This window comes from Lepisma saccharinum, chromosome 1 (assembly GCF_977018435.1).
Source record: "Lepisma saccharinum chromosome 1, izLepSacc3.1, whole genome shotgun sequence".
NCBI classification, from domain to species: domain Eukaryota; kingdom Metazoa; phylum Arthropoda; class Insecta; order Zygentoma; family Lepismatidae; genus Lepisma; species Lepisma saccharinum.
In genome coordinates, this window is record NC_139229.1 from 197331023 (window position 1) to 197348101 (window position 17079).

The 17079-nt window shown below is 38.5% G+C and overlaps 1 protein-coding gene and 1 non-coding gene across 2 annotated transcripts in view; both read right to left on the minus strand.

The window, feature by feature from the left end:
• The window catches only part of Ns2 (nucleostemin 2), a 28662-nt gene extending 19521 nt beyond the window's left edge, over positions 1-9141 (minus strand). The window contains exon 1 of the mRNA XM_083110580.1: positions 9058-9141. The gene's annotated coding sequence lies outside the window, so the exon portion shown is untranslated. The remainder of the gene's footprint in view (positions 1-9057) is intronic.
• A 6415-nt stretch (positions 9142-15556) lies between these two features.
• Positions 15557-15631, minus strand: TRNAA-UGC (transfer RNA alanine (anticodon UGC)). Its single transcript has one exon. It is a non-coding gene; the product is annotated as a tRNA-Ala (tRNA).
• Between the last annotated feature and the right edge of the window lie 1448 nt (positions 15632-17079).

Genomic DNA, 17079 nt, shown 5'->3' on the forward strand with positions numbered 1-17079 from the left:
TCTGGTCACATTGACTGGTTTTTCAGCCTACATTCCTATTTTCCCCCTTTTAAAAAAACACCTTCCTTGGTCCCATTATTGACAAAACATTCAACAATTGTCTATTTGTGTAGTTTAGAGGAAAGAAAGAACAAGCACCTTCTACCTTTCCTTCACTCCATAAGTGTTGGGAGTATGTTGCAGCGATTTTGAAACATTGCGATCTGGGCTTATGCAGCAACAGCACATTGTAAGCCCCGCATAAAATCAATGACAATGTTGTGGCATCTGGAAATAGCGGTAATTTTTCATGTGTCCAAGCTCTTTGAGCAATCGACAAAAAACGATATGGAGAAAAAGCGAAGTTTTGCGGTGTAGATCCTTATGAACTGGACGATAATGAAATGAAAAAAAGGCCTAAATCTTTGGCCAGCTGTCAATTTAGGACTCGTTGATGTATCATTAATATGTTTTAACCAAGCAGTACATTTGTCTGCCAGTTCGCAAAGCCTATTCTACACACAACTTTTCTCATTAATCGGATAACAATTAATAACAGTTGGTGTAAAAATATAAATAATCAAGTACAAACGTGCAATTATCAAGATGAATTTAACTTTGAATGTTATCATTTTTTATGGTCAAACTTATCGGAAGTACCAGCATTTTTCTACCAAAAAACAAAGAAACACTACTTGCAAGTATGATTAAACACACCAGTTCGATACATTTGTACTAAAAGGCAAAAGTGATATATGAACTTACATGAGAGGAAATGTTCACTCCACACACTGTAATGTTTGCATTGTTCATTGATGTTGGTACTATTTATTCTCGCCAATTATAGAGTTCCGTGATGTGAAGCTCACTTTCTGTTCTTTCTCAGAAAATTCGAGGATAAACGTGTTTCTGTTAAACAACCGGATACTGCACAATGTACCATCGTAAAACAAGGTTCATATCGCCTACCCGCCCAGTTGAATTCCGTATGGTTACAAGAACCAGCCAAAATCATGGCTGCTCGATCCCACAATGCAGCAGTGTGTGTGACGTAGGACGTAGTGTGACACACTTATAAGCAGTGGCCGGAAGTAGTGCGCTACTTTGTAGCGTCACTACTGTAGCTACAGCTACAGCTGTAGCAATGCTACATTTTGAAAATTATAGTTGTACCGCTAGTGAAACTACAAAATTCATGTAGTTGTAGCGAAAATTACGCAACAGCTACATTTTTTTCTGCATTTTGATGTAATTTTTTCTGCATTTTGATGTAAATTTTGAATGTGGCAATAGTATAAAAAAAAATCGACAATAACGCTTACTTTTGCAGGAGGTTCATAAAAACAGTCTACTACATGGAAATACGGATAATCTAGATTATAAATATCTTGATATTGTAGATTATAGATACCTGCATAATTTATTTCACGAGTATTTGAATAATGTTAATATCCAGATTCCTAACTGACATATATGTATATTTTCCTGGTAACAGCTACGTTTTTTTGAGCTGCATCGCTATTTTGGGTAGAGACATGCCTAGTTTGCGTCACCCCCGGAACAAAATCCATGGTGTAAGAGACAGCAAAATATCAATAATTACTATGTAAAACACAACTTGCAGTGCATAAACAAGCAATCCATTTTCAATTACACTGACAAAGCAATAGTGCCAGCAATCAACAGCTCAGTACGTTAACAGCATTGATCATTGTTAGTATATAGGATCTCACCAGCAATAAATTATTGTTACAAGAACGATAGACATACACTTTCTGGAATTACATTTATCTTCGTGATAATATTTGTTCACAAATTTTAAAATTACAATATGTTTAGAACACTCGGGTTTAGACGTCAGTGTTAGTTTCCTCAATAACATTTTATCATATTGTAAAAAGTACGTACGAGTTATTGACTTTTCTGTAGAAATGACAATTTTCTTTAGTTAATATAAATAGTTTTCAAATTTATGTATCTTTCCTACTTTGGATCAATTTTCTGTAACTTTTGCTAATCATGGCAATAAGGATGACTGGTTTATTTAATTATTATCTTATCTATAGTCACTTTCTGCCACTTTCGGCTAATTTTGAGAATGAGGAAGAATGATGAGCAGTGTGGGGAGTGGATGAGCAGGAGAATTCCATCCTCCCAACAAGGAGTTTTTCCTAGTTTTTATTTTGAGTCCACTTTATACATAGATAAACTACACTGGATCAAACTTGGGGTCCTTTCATTACAATGTGACACAATTTCCAATGTGTCTTCAGTGAAGCAATCCCAAAATGAAAACTTACATAAAGCATCGCTCCACCTGTTTCTCATTTATACCACAAGAAGCATCCCCCAGCTATCCCCAAGGTTTGAGTAAATTCCCCACCCCAACTAACATTCCATTTAAGTGCTAAAAAAATAGAGTTGATAAATATCACATTTTTATCTTTTTTTTTTTTCCAAATTTTACACAACACGTTATAGTTAATTTCGATACATTTGATAAATTCCAATTAATTTTTAAAAACTCGTCCACCACAGAAATATTTTTGATATGACAACGAGAACAAGACACAGATGTGTAAGATCCCGTTCTTATTAATATTCCATGCAAGCAGCAGGGATTATTAATAAGAAAAATGATCGTCGTAAAGCATAGTTTACCCTCCAACATGTACTTTTTGTTCAAAATGCTGCCTTCATATCAGTCTATTAAAAAATGAAATATTTGTTCTCAAGAAAAATATGTTGATATGTGAACATAGATACGTAATCCTACCAAATTTTATTTGTGTTTAGGGCCCAAGTTCCTTTTGTTTTATTGTGATTTCATCATGCTACGAATGCAATTTTTACATGGTTCGATTTTGATGTACGTCTCTTAACACATACTACGGAGTTTTAGAGTCGAAGAGCTATATGAAAGCAGCTGACCTTGAACAAGCTTCGATGCGCAGTAGCAAAAGGCGGAAGTACAGACTGCCGGAAAACGCGCGATGTCGTTCTTTTGTTTTTCGAGCGGTAAGAATCGGTTTGGTTTTCGTTGTGACTGTTCGTGTTTCTTCAGTGTGATCACAAAAATTTGTCAATATACGTGTGCAAGATGGCTACAGAAACACCTAAGCGTCATGTTCTACACAAACAAGCGCGAGATATGGTGTACAAAGTGTATCACTTCTTCCAAAGTTTATCTCGCAGTGCAGACAGTGCCTCGTGTTCGTCAGTGTTGCAAAATGTCAGGAGTGTACAGGGGCTGCATGTGGGGATAGGTCTGCGTACAGTTCAGACGATTGCGAAGGAAGCCAGGTCGACGATCGGTTTTACAGGGTCGGTTTCTTTTCGCTCGCCTGGCAAATGTCGTAATCGGCGAAAGCATATTATGCAATTGGACGATTTTGATAAAGGGGTATTGCGTAATATTATATTTGATATGTACGCAAATGGCGAATTTCCTACTGCAGTGAAACTTAGGCCTAAATTGAAGGAAGCTATCGGGTTTGCAGGCAGTACGTGGTCAGTGTTAAAAATTTTGAAAAACATGGGGTTCAGATATAGGAAAGGCAACGACGGGAGGAAATTTTTAATGGAGAGGGGCGATGTTGTAGCTGCGAGAGTGATCTTCCTCAGAACCATGCACGAAATCAGGAAAGCTGTTACTGCAAATATATACTATTTAGATGAAACCTGGGTCAACCAGAATCACACGAAGACGAGCTGCTGGAGAATGAGTGATGGTTCTGGTGAGTTAAAGGTGCTTGTCTTATAGTGTGTCATGCTAGTTCAGCTGCTACAGGCTTTGTGCCCCAAAGTAAATTGGTTTTCCGCTCCAAAACAAACAGTACTTACTATCATTCAGAAATGACGCCTGCCGTGTTTCGAAAGTGGTTTCGCGAGCAATTCTTGCCTTTCTCGCTCCTGAATCCGTGATTGTAATGGACAACGTGAGCACATTCCTTGCAAGTGGATAAAATGCCTTGTTCGAACACAAGGAAGGTGGATATTATGGCATGACTCTGTGACAAGAACATTCCCCACACAAGCACGCAAACCTGAGCAGAATTGTTGCAGTTGATGAAACATCATACAGCAACTCTCAAAAGTTACGAAATCGATATAATAGCAAGAGAATATGGTCACAGAGTTGTTCGTCTCCCACCTTATCATTGTCAGTACAACCCGATTGAAATGATTTGGACCCAGGTGAAGGGGTACGTAGCTGACAAGAACAAGACTTTCAAAATTGCCAACGTAGAGAAACTGACTCACGAAGCAATAGACAGAATAGGTGTTTCCAAGTGGGCAGATTGTGTGGGTCACACAGAGAAAATACAAGAAGATGACTTCCATCGTGAAATACTCAGAGAGGATGTCATCGAGCAGCTCATGATAAATTTGCAAGACACGGATTCTGAAGAACTTGAATCAAGTGACGAGGTTGAGAGCAGTACGGAATGAGCATTATGTAAGTAAATGGCATTTTAATTTTTCTTTTCAGTTCATATTATGCATGCCAGACAGTTGTTTTGTTATTGCGAGTGCCACAAGACCGGCGCATGGTATCTGCGGCACACGAAGTTGCCTTTGCTGCACCACGAAAGAATGAATCAAGTTCTTCTCTTGTTTTCTCAGTAACCAAATAACATATCGCTGTAAATATTATACGAACTTAAAATTTGGAGTATTCTTTGTAACTTTCTCACTGGAAGTTATTTCAAATCTAATTTAATAAAAATCGGCTCGCAAGAGAACTTTTTCTCTATTCAATAATGGTCAATAAAATATTTCATTTCTTTCACTTACTTTCACAATTCTACACGTTTAATTTAAAGCACAATACGATTGTCTAAAGCTTTCTGGCAATACTCGTGCAGGATTGGTATCGATTGTTGCAATAATAGACGTGCAGCGACAATTTACAATTGTTCGAATGTAAGCCGTTGTGTTTTATTTTGTAAGAGCTGGCGAGAACCCCGAACAGTGAGTAGGCGGCAACAACGGAAATGTATCTCCCTCTATCTCCGCGGGGACTTGTCAAGGTCAGTCACTTTCATATTGCTCGTCGACTCTAGCGATTACTTAAGGTTTTGTTCAACATATGCTTCCGTGGTTAGGTTAGGCAGGTTAGGTTTGGTTCCCTTAGCATTAACATAAGGTCCCTAAATACATTCTACTAAGGTTCTGACTTATTTCTACATTCATTCTCATGCTTCTACGATATTTACTGTCGCTTATCGACGGAGAATATCTTGTCCATGAGAAGTGCGTAAGGTAATTCTCAAGTTGTTTTTTTCAACATAAATAACTTTTTTCAAGTCCAAACAGTGCTCACTGCTTTAAGGAAGGTTCAAATTTCGTGTGACAATGATTTCCAAAATTCTACGATAATTAGTCTTTGTGCTAGGTGAAATCATAAAACAATCGGAACCGTTACCATGTATAGTTGTAATCATTAATTTGGGTAACACCCTAATTGCAATATTCATATATCAAATTTGAATTGATATGCTGCTTACATAGGTATGTTATTCTCAAACGCTAAAGTAAAAATAAGTAACTGAAGCAACACTGTTAACAAAATTATTGATTGACGGGATTCATGATAATAAATAATCTATTTTCCAGCAAGTACAACCATACTAGGGGCTTCTTTTGAATATCCATATGGTGGTTTTTATTTTTTTTTATGCAGAAGTAGCGCAAAAGAAGCGAAGTTACATTTTGGAAGCGTATCTGGTACTACTTTCGTATAGGTGAAACACCTAGAAATGATTTATTTCGCACTTTTTTACATTGCTAACGTACTATTCTGGGTACCAGTTAGATAAGCCGGAGACACACTTAACTCGTTTATTTTCAAATAAAATTCATTTCTACTTAACTCATATGCATACCGGAACATTTTTCAACTTTGGATCACTTTTTTTTCCATGAAAAAAAAACGTTATTTTTAACATTATATTTATTTATTAGTCGTTACTAATTCGGCGGGCAAATCTTGACTCACGTTATCTATCGTCAGCTGATATGCAGTATCGTCAGCTGATGTGCAGTGTTTCCAAACTTATGAACCGATAAATGACGCACAAACTTTTCACAAAAGGTTTTTAAGCGAAAATTGATCCACAAACCATAAGCGAAAATTGATCCACAAACCATTCATGGAAGATTAGGTTAGGTTAAGTTAGGTTAGGCAAACATAGAAAATTGAATTGAAAAAAAAAAAAAAACGCTCACACATCATCTTGTAAAACTACCGCGTGGTTGTTACACTAACACTTATTAACCGAAAAATGATTGTTATTAATCTACAAACCATTCACGGAAGGTTAGGTTATGCAAACATAGAAAATTAAATTGGAAAAAAAATCCCACTCACACGTCATCTTGTAGAACTACCGCGTGGTTGCTGCACTGACAGGAGGTTACATAAACGAACGCACGGAACATTTGATTCACGTAGTCGACGGTAATGGTGGGTCGAGGTATCATGCAACGGAGATGCATGAATGACGAAAAATACCTTACTTACAGGCCAAATAAGTTGCAAGATTCGAAAAAAAACATTTCAGCGACTTCAGAAAGTCCACAACAACTCAATTCCGTAAGTACTTTCTCGTCTTTTCTCCTGTAAATTTCAAGAAATGTGTCTCCGGCTTATCTAATTGTTACCCTATTCTGCATTGCGGAACATTTCTTTAGGTGTAATAATGAATTTCTAACAAAAATAATGTCTATTTCTTACATTTCAGACTACTTACTGTTCTTTATTATTTCGATTCTGTAACACACAATATGGCGATAGCGTACTGGTTCATCACACGTTGTGCCAGTGTTTTGTCGATTTGGAGTGTGCATGCAGTGTTGCAACCTTGTTCACCGAAAAAAAAAACATTTACTTTTGTGCTCAGATTTGAAATTATGCTAATATCTCACAAACCATTGACGTTAGTCCCACAAAACCATTTCCTGTAAGGTTAGGTTAGGCAAGCATAGTTTAAAAAATTTTAAAAAAAATTAAAAAACTCAACACGTCATGTTATAGTGAAAACACGGCGAAGTTTGAAACACTTACTGGGGGTTACGTCATGTAACACACGGCACATTGTGCTCACGTGCAGAAAGTAAATAGCAGCAGCAACAATAACGTGTAGATAAACACATGATTTCGCATTAAAATGGATCAAAACTACATTCCCGAATTGAAACAACCCTACAGAAAATGATTTGCAGGTAACACTTTACTATACCGGAGACGGATTTCTTCAAATTTACAGGAGAAAGTACTTACGCAAATCATTTTATGTAGCGTTGTTGATGTTCGGGAATGTAGTTTTGATCCATTTTAATGCGAATGCATGTGGTTTTCTACAAAAATCTATTTCCGACGCGCTATTGCTGCTGCTGCCATTTGCTTTCTGCACGAGAGCACAATATGCTCTCGTATTGTTCGTATATGCTAAATTGAACGAAAGGAGTGCTAATGGAACCTAACCTAACCTAGTAGGTATACCTCGTCCCTGTAACGGTTCGTGGGGCTATCGTGAATTTTTGGGCTAATGTCAATGGTTTTTGGGGCTACCATGGATAGTTTGTGGGAAATAAGGAACAACAGTAAGTACTCGTTAATGTAAGAAATATACATTATTTTCATTAGAAATTCATTATTTCACCTACATAAATGTTCTGCAATACAGAATAGGGAACGAGTTTACAATACCGGACCACTCTCCAATTTCTATGAAATTTCGCCTACTCACTAATTGTGAACTCCTAATCACAAATCTACATGTAATAATTAGCGGTCAAGTATGTAAATCGAGAAAAAAACGAAATAAACTATGTTTTCTTAACGCAACTTAACCCTACCATAAGAACAGTAGCTCCACGGAAGACGTCATTTTGGTGTCACTTATCGCACAACACTTTAGCAACATTGTGTTCCGACGTCACGGGAGAGAGCTCTTTCATGTTATGGAAGACAAGGTATAGTTCTCTCAGCCAAAATATTAATTTTTCTTTGTATTTATGCTAATGGAACTTAGCCTAACAGGCTTAACCTAACCTCGTAGGCATTCCTCGTCTGACGTCAATACACAAGGTAGCAAGATTGTTGTGCGTAAAGGAGACCATTAACGAATTGCGAAAGAAAGATGACAAGGTATAGTTCTCTCAGCCAAAATATTTTTTTCTTTTTATTTATGCTAATGGAACCTAACCTAACAGGCCTAACCTAACCTTGTAGGCATTCCTCGTCTGACGTCAGCAAGATTGTTGTATGTAAAGGAAGACCATTAACGAATTGCAAAAGAAAGATGGTTCTGAATTGCTGTGTATGGACAATCACAGTGGTAAATCGCAAGGTTATCTTACAAGTTCTACACGTAAATGTACAATTTTAACAAGTGACCGCCAAATATGAACTACAGATATGTCATCAGGACACCGAAATTAGTAAGTAGGCGAAATTTTATAGAAATCGGAGAGTGGTCCGGTATTGTAAACTCATGCCCAGAATAGTACGTTAGCAATGTAAAAAATTGCGAAATAAATCATTGAAAGGTGTCTCCGGTATAGTAAAGTAGTACCCTAATGTGGACATAAATTTAGCTTTGTAAAACATTTTAGGGAGGGTGTATAAAAAATATTGGGGCGGTGTTAGGAGTATGTGGATGTATAACTGGGTAATTGGAGGGTGAATTGGTGTATTGTGCTACCGCAGTGGATACTTAGAAAACGGTTAGCCGTTTTCTGCCTTGCGAAATGTATGGACTTGTTAACAAATTCTATGCAGATGTTTTGATTCAGTGTGTAGTTAAATATCGTGTAAATTCTAAATTCCCTACCACATCTGCTTTACGTAGACTTATATTGCATTCTTATGGAATGCTATTCAATGGAAATTAGACCATATCAATAACTCAATATCGACATAAATAATACACATTGTTTTTTTTCTTCAACATAACTCAATATCGACATACATACACATTGTTTTTTTTCTGTATTTCTACGAAAAATAAATTCTTTCATCCAGTTTACATAAAAAAAGAGAATGAAATGCTTTAAAACAAGGAAACTTACTATATTTAGTACAATATATCTAAAACACCACGAGGACGATGTCGTGCAGCTATTTCGTATTTCATTTGTTTCTAACGGGACTAGAAGACCAAGTTTTCATTCATGAGCGATTCTACATGTCAAACAATAACACAACTGGAACCTCTTATCTCATCGTTGCGGTTAAAGAAAGTGACGGAAAAACGACGTAAAAGGAGGATAAAATATATATATATATATATATATATACAGGTAATGGACAAAATAATATGAACACCTTGGTTTGCAAAGGCCTATATACGCCGTCGTGGAAAAGGAACAACACTCAGCAGAGATTTCAACCATCTAGTGGCGATGAAAGCAAACACATTAGTCTATCAGAAGCTGGTGTGAGAGTTGCATGCGAGCAGTCAGCTATCCGTCAAATGCAGGTATGTCCGACCTTTCAGACTTCAAAAGAGGCATGATCATAGGAGCCCGCCTGGCTGGAGCATCTGTGACAAAAACAGCTACACTTGTTGGTGTAGCGCGGAGCACAGTGTCAACTGTTCTGACAGCCTACAGACAACATGGAAAGACAACGTCTGCAAAGGAGAATAGTGGGCGAAAAACAAAGTTATCCAACAGGGATCGACGTGTGTTGAAGCGAATAGTGACTCGAAAGCACAAGACAACACTGTCCCAGATAACCGCAGAGATGAACAATCACCTCCAGGACCCTGTATCAACGAAAACCATTCAAAGGGAGCTGTATTCTGTGAACATTCATGGCAGAGTTGCCATCTCCAAACCGTTGGTAACTCCACATAATGCAGTGACACGAAGAAGGTGGTGCCAAGAGCACACGAATTGGACACAGCAGCAATGGGAACATGTGATATGGTCAGACGAATCGTCTTTCACATTATTTCAGACCACAGGACGTGTTTATGTGTGGAGAACTCCTGCTGAAGCATTTGATATTGACTGCTTAGTGCCTACCGTGAAACATGGTGGGGGGTCTGTGATGGTTTGGGGGGCTATATCTTGGAATGGTGTTGGCCCACTTGTCGTCCTGCGTGGGAGAATCAACGCAGAGAAGTACTGCACCATCCTGGGTGACCACCTCCATCCCATGGTTCAGACTTCGTTTCCCGATGCATGTCCCATCTTCCAAGATGATAACGCCCCTATTCACACTGCTAGGTGCGTTGATGCATGGTTTGATGAGCACAGTGATGAGGTAGAACATCTCATCTGGTGTCCACAGTCCCCCGATCTTAACATCATTGAGCCTTTGTGGGGTATTTTGGAGGCCAAAGTGCGTAATCGGTTTCCACCTCCAATGACACTTTCGGAACTTGAGACTGTTTTGTGCGAGGAGTGGCTACGTATTCTAGTTCACACTGTACAGGACCTTTATTTTTCTATCCCACGTAGGATACAAGCTGTCATTCAGGCAAGGGGTGCCCAACCCCCTACTAATACAAGTTTTCTGCAATTGCATTGGTGTTCATATTATTTTGTCCATTACCTGTATATATATATATATATTAACTGAAGAAAACTGTCGTTTACTGCAGTAAATTAAAAAAACTCCGCGTACCTTGTTTTTACCGTATGACCATATGATATGGTCAAGCAGTCAGTCAGGCGGCCATGATTGCTACTTAGAAAGTTAGTTCAGCGCCAACTAGGGCATTCCTACTAGAAATCCAGTTTCTTGTGATAGGGGCTTAAGGCTGGGTACAATTGGTCATGATAGAAACAGGTTAGGCTTAGGGGGAACTACATTGGTGCGTTCCAAGAGGACGTCCACCATATTAGTGGCCGCCATATTGAATTCAACTTATTTTTTAAAAAAATGGGAAGGGGGTGATGTGCATAGGCACCGATTTCTTAAGAGATTTGTAAGGGTAAAGCTAAGTAAAGCATAAATATTGATTTCTTTCTGTTTGCTGGAAGAGGGGCAATTTTCTTTTCCTTAAGGTGGAACCTAATATCCTTGAATTAACCTTTGAAAAATAGTAATTGCAATAACTGTCTTTGACAACAAAACATATACGTATATCAGGGTACATCGAACTTCATTAGCTGGACAAAAAATTCACTGCACTACTGTGATTATGTAATTATACAACATAATGCTTTAAATGCAACTTTTGACTGAGAATTTTTTATCATATTCTGTTTATAATACTTATTCTTACAATCCTTTATAGGAGTTTAATATCTTCACACATATTTACATAAAATAGGAAGGCCCAAGATACAATTTTCATCTGGGCGTGCGATTTTTTACATTTCCGAAGGGAAACAAAGGAGCCTATCTTGCAATGGACTGGCTCATTCAAGAGCATGAAGACAACAGTGTTTCCATGCTTCTTCCTCTATTCTCGCACTTATTCATTCCTAATATGCCATGCGTTTTCGTTAATTCATTGTCAGTTTGAAAAAGGAAATACTGAAATAGTAAACGCACAAGCACAAGAAACACCCTCAAACTGAGTGATAGTACCACATTATTGATTCTGCCCATTTTAGAACAGAATCCTGCGTAATTTGCCACCTCTAGTGTGCAAAAGTTATATAATATGTTGGAAGATATGAATTGGACCCCTTATATGGGGGTCAAACGAGAACTGGATGGGTCCTCCCTCATATGTGATACATTTGTTACAATCATCCAGTCAAAACTCTTTCCTGATTAAAAATAGGTTGAAGAAACCTTCACCACAGCATTTCTCGTGAAATTGTAGCCTGATTTGATCTATGGTCGGTATTTTTCCGGCATTGTTCCCTACCCGTTGGGGGGAGGGTGTAAATTTGGCCGGAGCGTGGTGCTGATCACATCACCTCCAAGATGTCCGGCATCGAAAATATCTGGGGCCCTGCCCCCACATATCCTAAATGTGCCTTTATGGCACGGTGCTACATGCACAGGGAACTTTACCTTTACCTGTGTGTATTGTATTCGTTTCTGTACCTCGGAGTAACTACGTTTATTTTTTATATGCGCATATACGAATCCTCTACTATGTCAATGGCTGAGGGCCCCCTACAGGCTTACTTGTCTCCGCCCCCCCCCCCCCCCCCCAGGACCGCAGCTAGAATTGATCTCCAGAGGGGCTTTGTAAACCAAGTTCATTTTTCAAAAGTTTAACAGTATTAAATGAAGTTTAATTGTGTGTGGGGGGAGGGGGTCATTATATTATAAAACAAAATTTAGAAATGCCATGCAAGTACTACAGTTTCTTCTGTATCTTCCAAAGCATCTATTGAAGTGTTAATTGACTTCTACTGACATCATCCCGTAATACACACTCCATACTATTTTCGATGATACAGGTATTTATATCATACAAGTAAAAATGTACAATATTCACTTCAATCATAGTGCCTACCGCACCCCGGCCGAAGCAATAAAACTTCCCTTCGTTCCCAACACTTTGGATCTGTTGTCATTTGACGCAGCTGTGGAAGAAATGTGGATCATGACGTTAAAATTCACAGATATTTGTCAAACAAAAGACTGCAACAGGGGCATGGAAGTTACAGATAAAGAAGCTTCCCTATGAAACAAGATGAACAAATGTAATGGTTGCTGTTCATGTTCAGTGAATTTATCCTCGTGAACTTGTGAACAAAATAATATATGCTGTCTACATTTTCACCCTTCACCTCAAGGAAATTAGAATACAAAATAGATTTACCTAATGTCAAGAAGGCTGGCGGCAGCTCCCCCTGGTGACACGTGCGTGGCAGCAGACTCGGCCTTGTCTTAAATATCACATGTAGGCTGTTCGAGAAGCTTATATAACCCACAGTTGCCAGGCCCCACTGAGTCCACGTGGTAGCTACTGTTTTTTTTTTTTTTTACAACATTTCATCGTGAATGCAACTAAATATTAAGAACAATGTGCACATTTTGCATAAGTGAGGAACAAAACGGTTTCATCCATGTAGTATCCAATTTTAAAAATATTTTAAACACCTGCAAAAAACATAGCCAGGTCGTGACCAGTGATGTGCCGTACACTATAAGTTTTCGTCTACATGCGTTGTTTACACGTAATCTACGCGTAGATTTCATTGGGTTGTAGATTACATAGAATACGTAGACAATCTAAAGTTCATTAAAATTAATTTTCAAGGCTTTCACGAAAGGAAAGTGACATTTTTAACTGAATTTATTCATAACGAAGTGACAAGAATCCTATTTACAACAAAATTTATCTTCTATTCTCTCATCAACTATGAAAGAAGATAAATCGTATGCAAGAAAAACAACAGATGGCAGTCGTGAGGCAAAAGTAGTATTTTTCTCGTAAAACAGTAGAATATTTCCTACGTTAAGTTTTCGTAGGTGAGAAATTGTTCAAAATTGCAAGGAAGAGTATGAAAGTTTCTTCTCACACATTAGCAACTGACATGCGATATAATTTGGTTTTATTTCTACAGCGCGCTTTGCTAAGTTATCACCTTTCGCCAAGTGGTATACATGGATTACGTCATCTACGTGCATAAAATAGTCTACGTGTAGAATGTAGACTATCGTTGTTTACGCGTAGACGCACATCACTGGTCGTGACCCACTCTATTCATCACCTATGTCTCTTTGTTAATTCAATATACATTTTGAGCCACTGAACAGATTCCAATGAACAATAAACAGAATGATACGCATTGCCTCCCCGATGGCGCAGTGGTAGCGTCGTTGCCTTGTAATCAAGGGGTCCTGGGTTCGTTACCCGGTGGAGGCATATAGTGGTTCGGATCCCACTTTAAACTGTAGGTCCAGTCCCGATTAGCCTTACTGTGCATCATCAAATCAACCAATCAATGATACGCATTGAATGAAAATGCTTAGTTTCAAAACATGCAAATAACTAAGTGTGTGCGGGATCCCGAAAAGTCGGGACCGGGATCGGGAAAAGATATTTCCCGTCCCGATCCCGACTTTTCGGAATCCCGAACAGTCGGGAAATACCGAATGGTCATTTTAAAAAGTCGTTAATTCTCGACGTTTTCTGCGTTGAAAAATTTCTGGAACTTATCGTAAATTGTTAGTTTTTAATCCAGAAATGCAAAAACAATCACTTAAAGTGAAAATGTCGTGTAGAATTCAAGATTTTCAGAGCTTCGGGAAATTTCGAACATTTCCCGTCCCAATCCCGTCCCGACACAGAATATTCTGTCCCGCACACTCCTACAAATAACCACAAACTATAAAACATCAAGTATCAAAAATGTTTTAAACAAGTCTGAAAAAAAAATGTTTAAACACTTTGTATTAAACATTTCAAACATTTGTAAAAAACAAAGTCATGTGTTTTAAACATTTAAAACAGGTTGTTTAAACACTAAGCCTTATTGAGTAAAATAATATCACAGACTTACTATTCATATGAACAGCACAAAGTGGTTCGGATCCCACTTTAAACTGTAGGTCCTGTCCCGATTAGCCTTACTGTGCACAAAGTGGACTTAAAACACCAAATCAACAACAACATATGAACAGTACAAAATACACCATAAAACTACACTCATTATCAACTGGTCCCGGGTTCGACACCCGGTGGAGGCACATAGTGGTTCGGATCCTACTTTAAACTGTACGTCCAGTCCCGATTAGCCTTACTGTGCACAAAGTGGACTTAGAAACACCAAATCAAGCAATCAATCATTATCAACTCTCGCCAAATTAAGATATTTGAGAGGGGCAAGATCGCCATAAACAATATGTAAATATACATAAAATGTGTCCTACGTGAATTTTGGGGTGGGCAGAAAGTGTCTTCCCCCGCCAAAGTTGGCGCCTATGCTCTGGAAATATCTATAAGTACTACACGTAACACTATTTCTATGTAAGAAGTAAATGTTTTGCTAAAATGAGAAAATGAACCATAGCAACAAACTACGATAAGATACGATACGTCTGTTTTAATGAGCAGCTACAACCGTGCTTAAATCCAAAGATTTTGTAAGCTCCTTCTCAAAGGACAGAATAGACAGGACACTCAACCTCTCGTTAATAATTTGGTTACGAAGGTAACACTTAATTTACCGCAAGCAGCCGTTGATGGGGGTATGAATATTTCAATAACACAAAGTTTATAAAGTTCGTAAAAGGTAATTTTAAATGTTTCATCCACTGCAAGCAGCTGCTGAAAGGTCTTTATTTTGAAATTCCTTTCTGCCTCATAGCGTGTCATAACTCTAATCTGTGCTCTAAAGTGTCGAAATCACAATAGTAAAAAGAAAGAAAAAAGTGGACAATTTGTATACTATTATCTATGCTGCTGGCTGTACAACTCTCCACGTTTTTGCTAGGGGTTCTGCCACTCGCTTGATGTACGGGCAGGCCCGTAGCTAGAATTGATCTCCAGGGGGGCGGGTCACGGGTTATCAGGGGGACATTGTAAAACAAGTACATTTTTCAAAAGTTTGTTTGTTTGAGTTGGTGTTTTAAGTCCACTTTATGCACAGTAAGGCTAATCGGGACTGGACCTACAGTTTAAAGTGGGATCCGAACCACTTGTGCCTCCACCGGGTATCGAACCCGGGACCCCTTGATTGCAAGGCAATGACGCTACCACTGCGCCATGGGGGAGGCCCTCATTTTTCAAAAGTTTAACAGTGTTAAATGAAGGTAAAATATTTATGTGTGTGTGTGGAGGGGGATCATTAAGTTAATATTACATTTAGAAATATCACACAAATAGTACATTTTTCTGCAGGTATCTTCTAAAACATCTCTTGAAGTGTTAATTGCTATTAACATCATCCTTTATTACATACTACACACTACTTTTGATGATCCAGATATCATACAAAAAAATGCACAATATTCAATCATAGTGCCTCCCGTACATTCCACCCCCAGCTGAAGGAATGAAACTTCCCTTCGTTCCCAAAACTTAGGAACTGTTGACCTTTGATGCAGATATGGAAGAAATGTGAATGATGACGTCAAAGTTACAGATTTCTGTCTAAACGGGAGACCGCAACAGGGGCAGCAAAGGTACGGATAAAAAAGCTCCTCTGTGAAAGTACATTTTATAGTCTAGAGAATCTTCTAAATACTTGCCGCTACTTCGACTTCAGCTCATAAACAAGATAATGTTTATGTTCTGTTAATTTATCCTTCACCAAGTTCTGAGCAAAATAATATCTGCTGTCTACATTTTCAATGTCACTACAAACAAATTATACAATAGTTTTACCTAATGACCGGGTGCTAACGACAATGGGATGGCTGACGATGATGCCAGGGGGGCTCAGCTCCCCCCGGCCCCTGCCTGGCTACGGGCCTGTGTACGGGATATGATTATCCAACAATATGTCCGTCTATTCAGGGGTGAAATGGGACACGATAATGCAAGGACCCATGTCAGTGAGTCCCTTAAATGAGAGGATATCCAGCGCATAGATTGGCCGGCGAGTTTTCCCGAAATGAATTCAACAGCACATTTTTTGGGATATGCTCAGGCAACGCATTGCGGGAGGGAATCCCCCCTCGTCTTCCTCCGGAGCTTTATGCATCATTGTTTCAGGAGTGGGACGCTATTTCTCAGGAACAGCTCAATACTTTTACTCGCAGTATGCCACATCGTTGCATGAGGCATCGCTGTCAGGGAATACCATATTTGCTGTTAACGTTTCCATGAAGCCATCAAATTTGCCTTTTTGTGAAGGCGTACAAATCACTTTTTCATTTTTCAATTAGTCTTTCTGTGCATAAAGTGGACTTAAAAAAAATAATCGAAACTCAATCCGAGTCCGCCCATAATCTGTCACTTCATCTTGTCTACCTCCCAGGAACATTTTCTGTACTGTTGGATTTTCAGACGACAAACAACGTTTTCTGCAAGTACAGGTATAGGAGCTTGAGGTAATTCTGATATCTGGCTGCTGCAATGATGGAGAGAATCTTCACCATAGCTTGTAACTGCAAATCGTTCACGAATAGGTTATATTAGCATTTATCAAGTTACATGCAATGCTGGTCATTCGTAGTGATCATATTTTAACTACCTCTTGTTCATTGTCCATTTTTTTCTC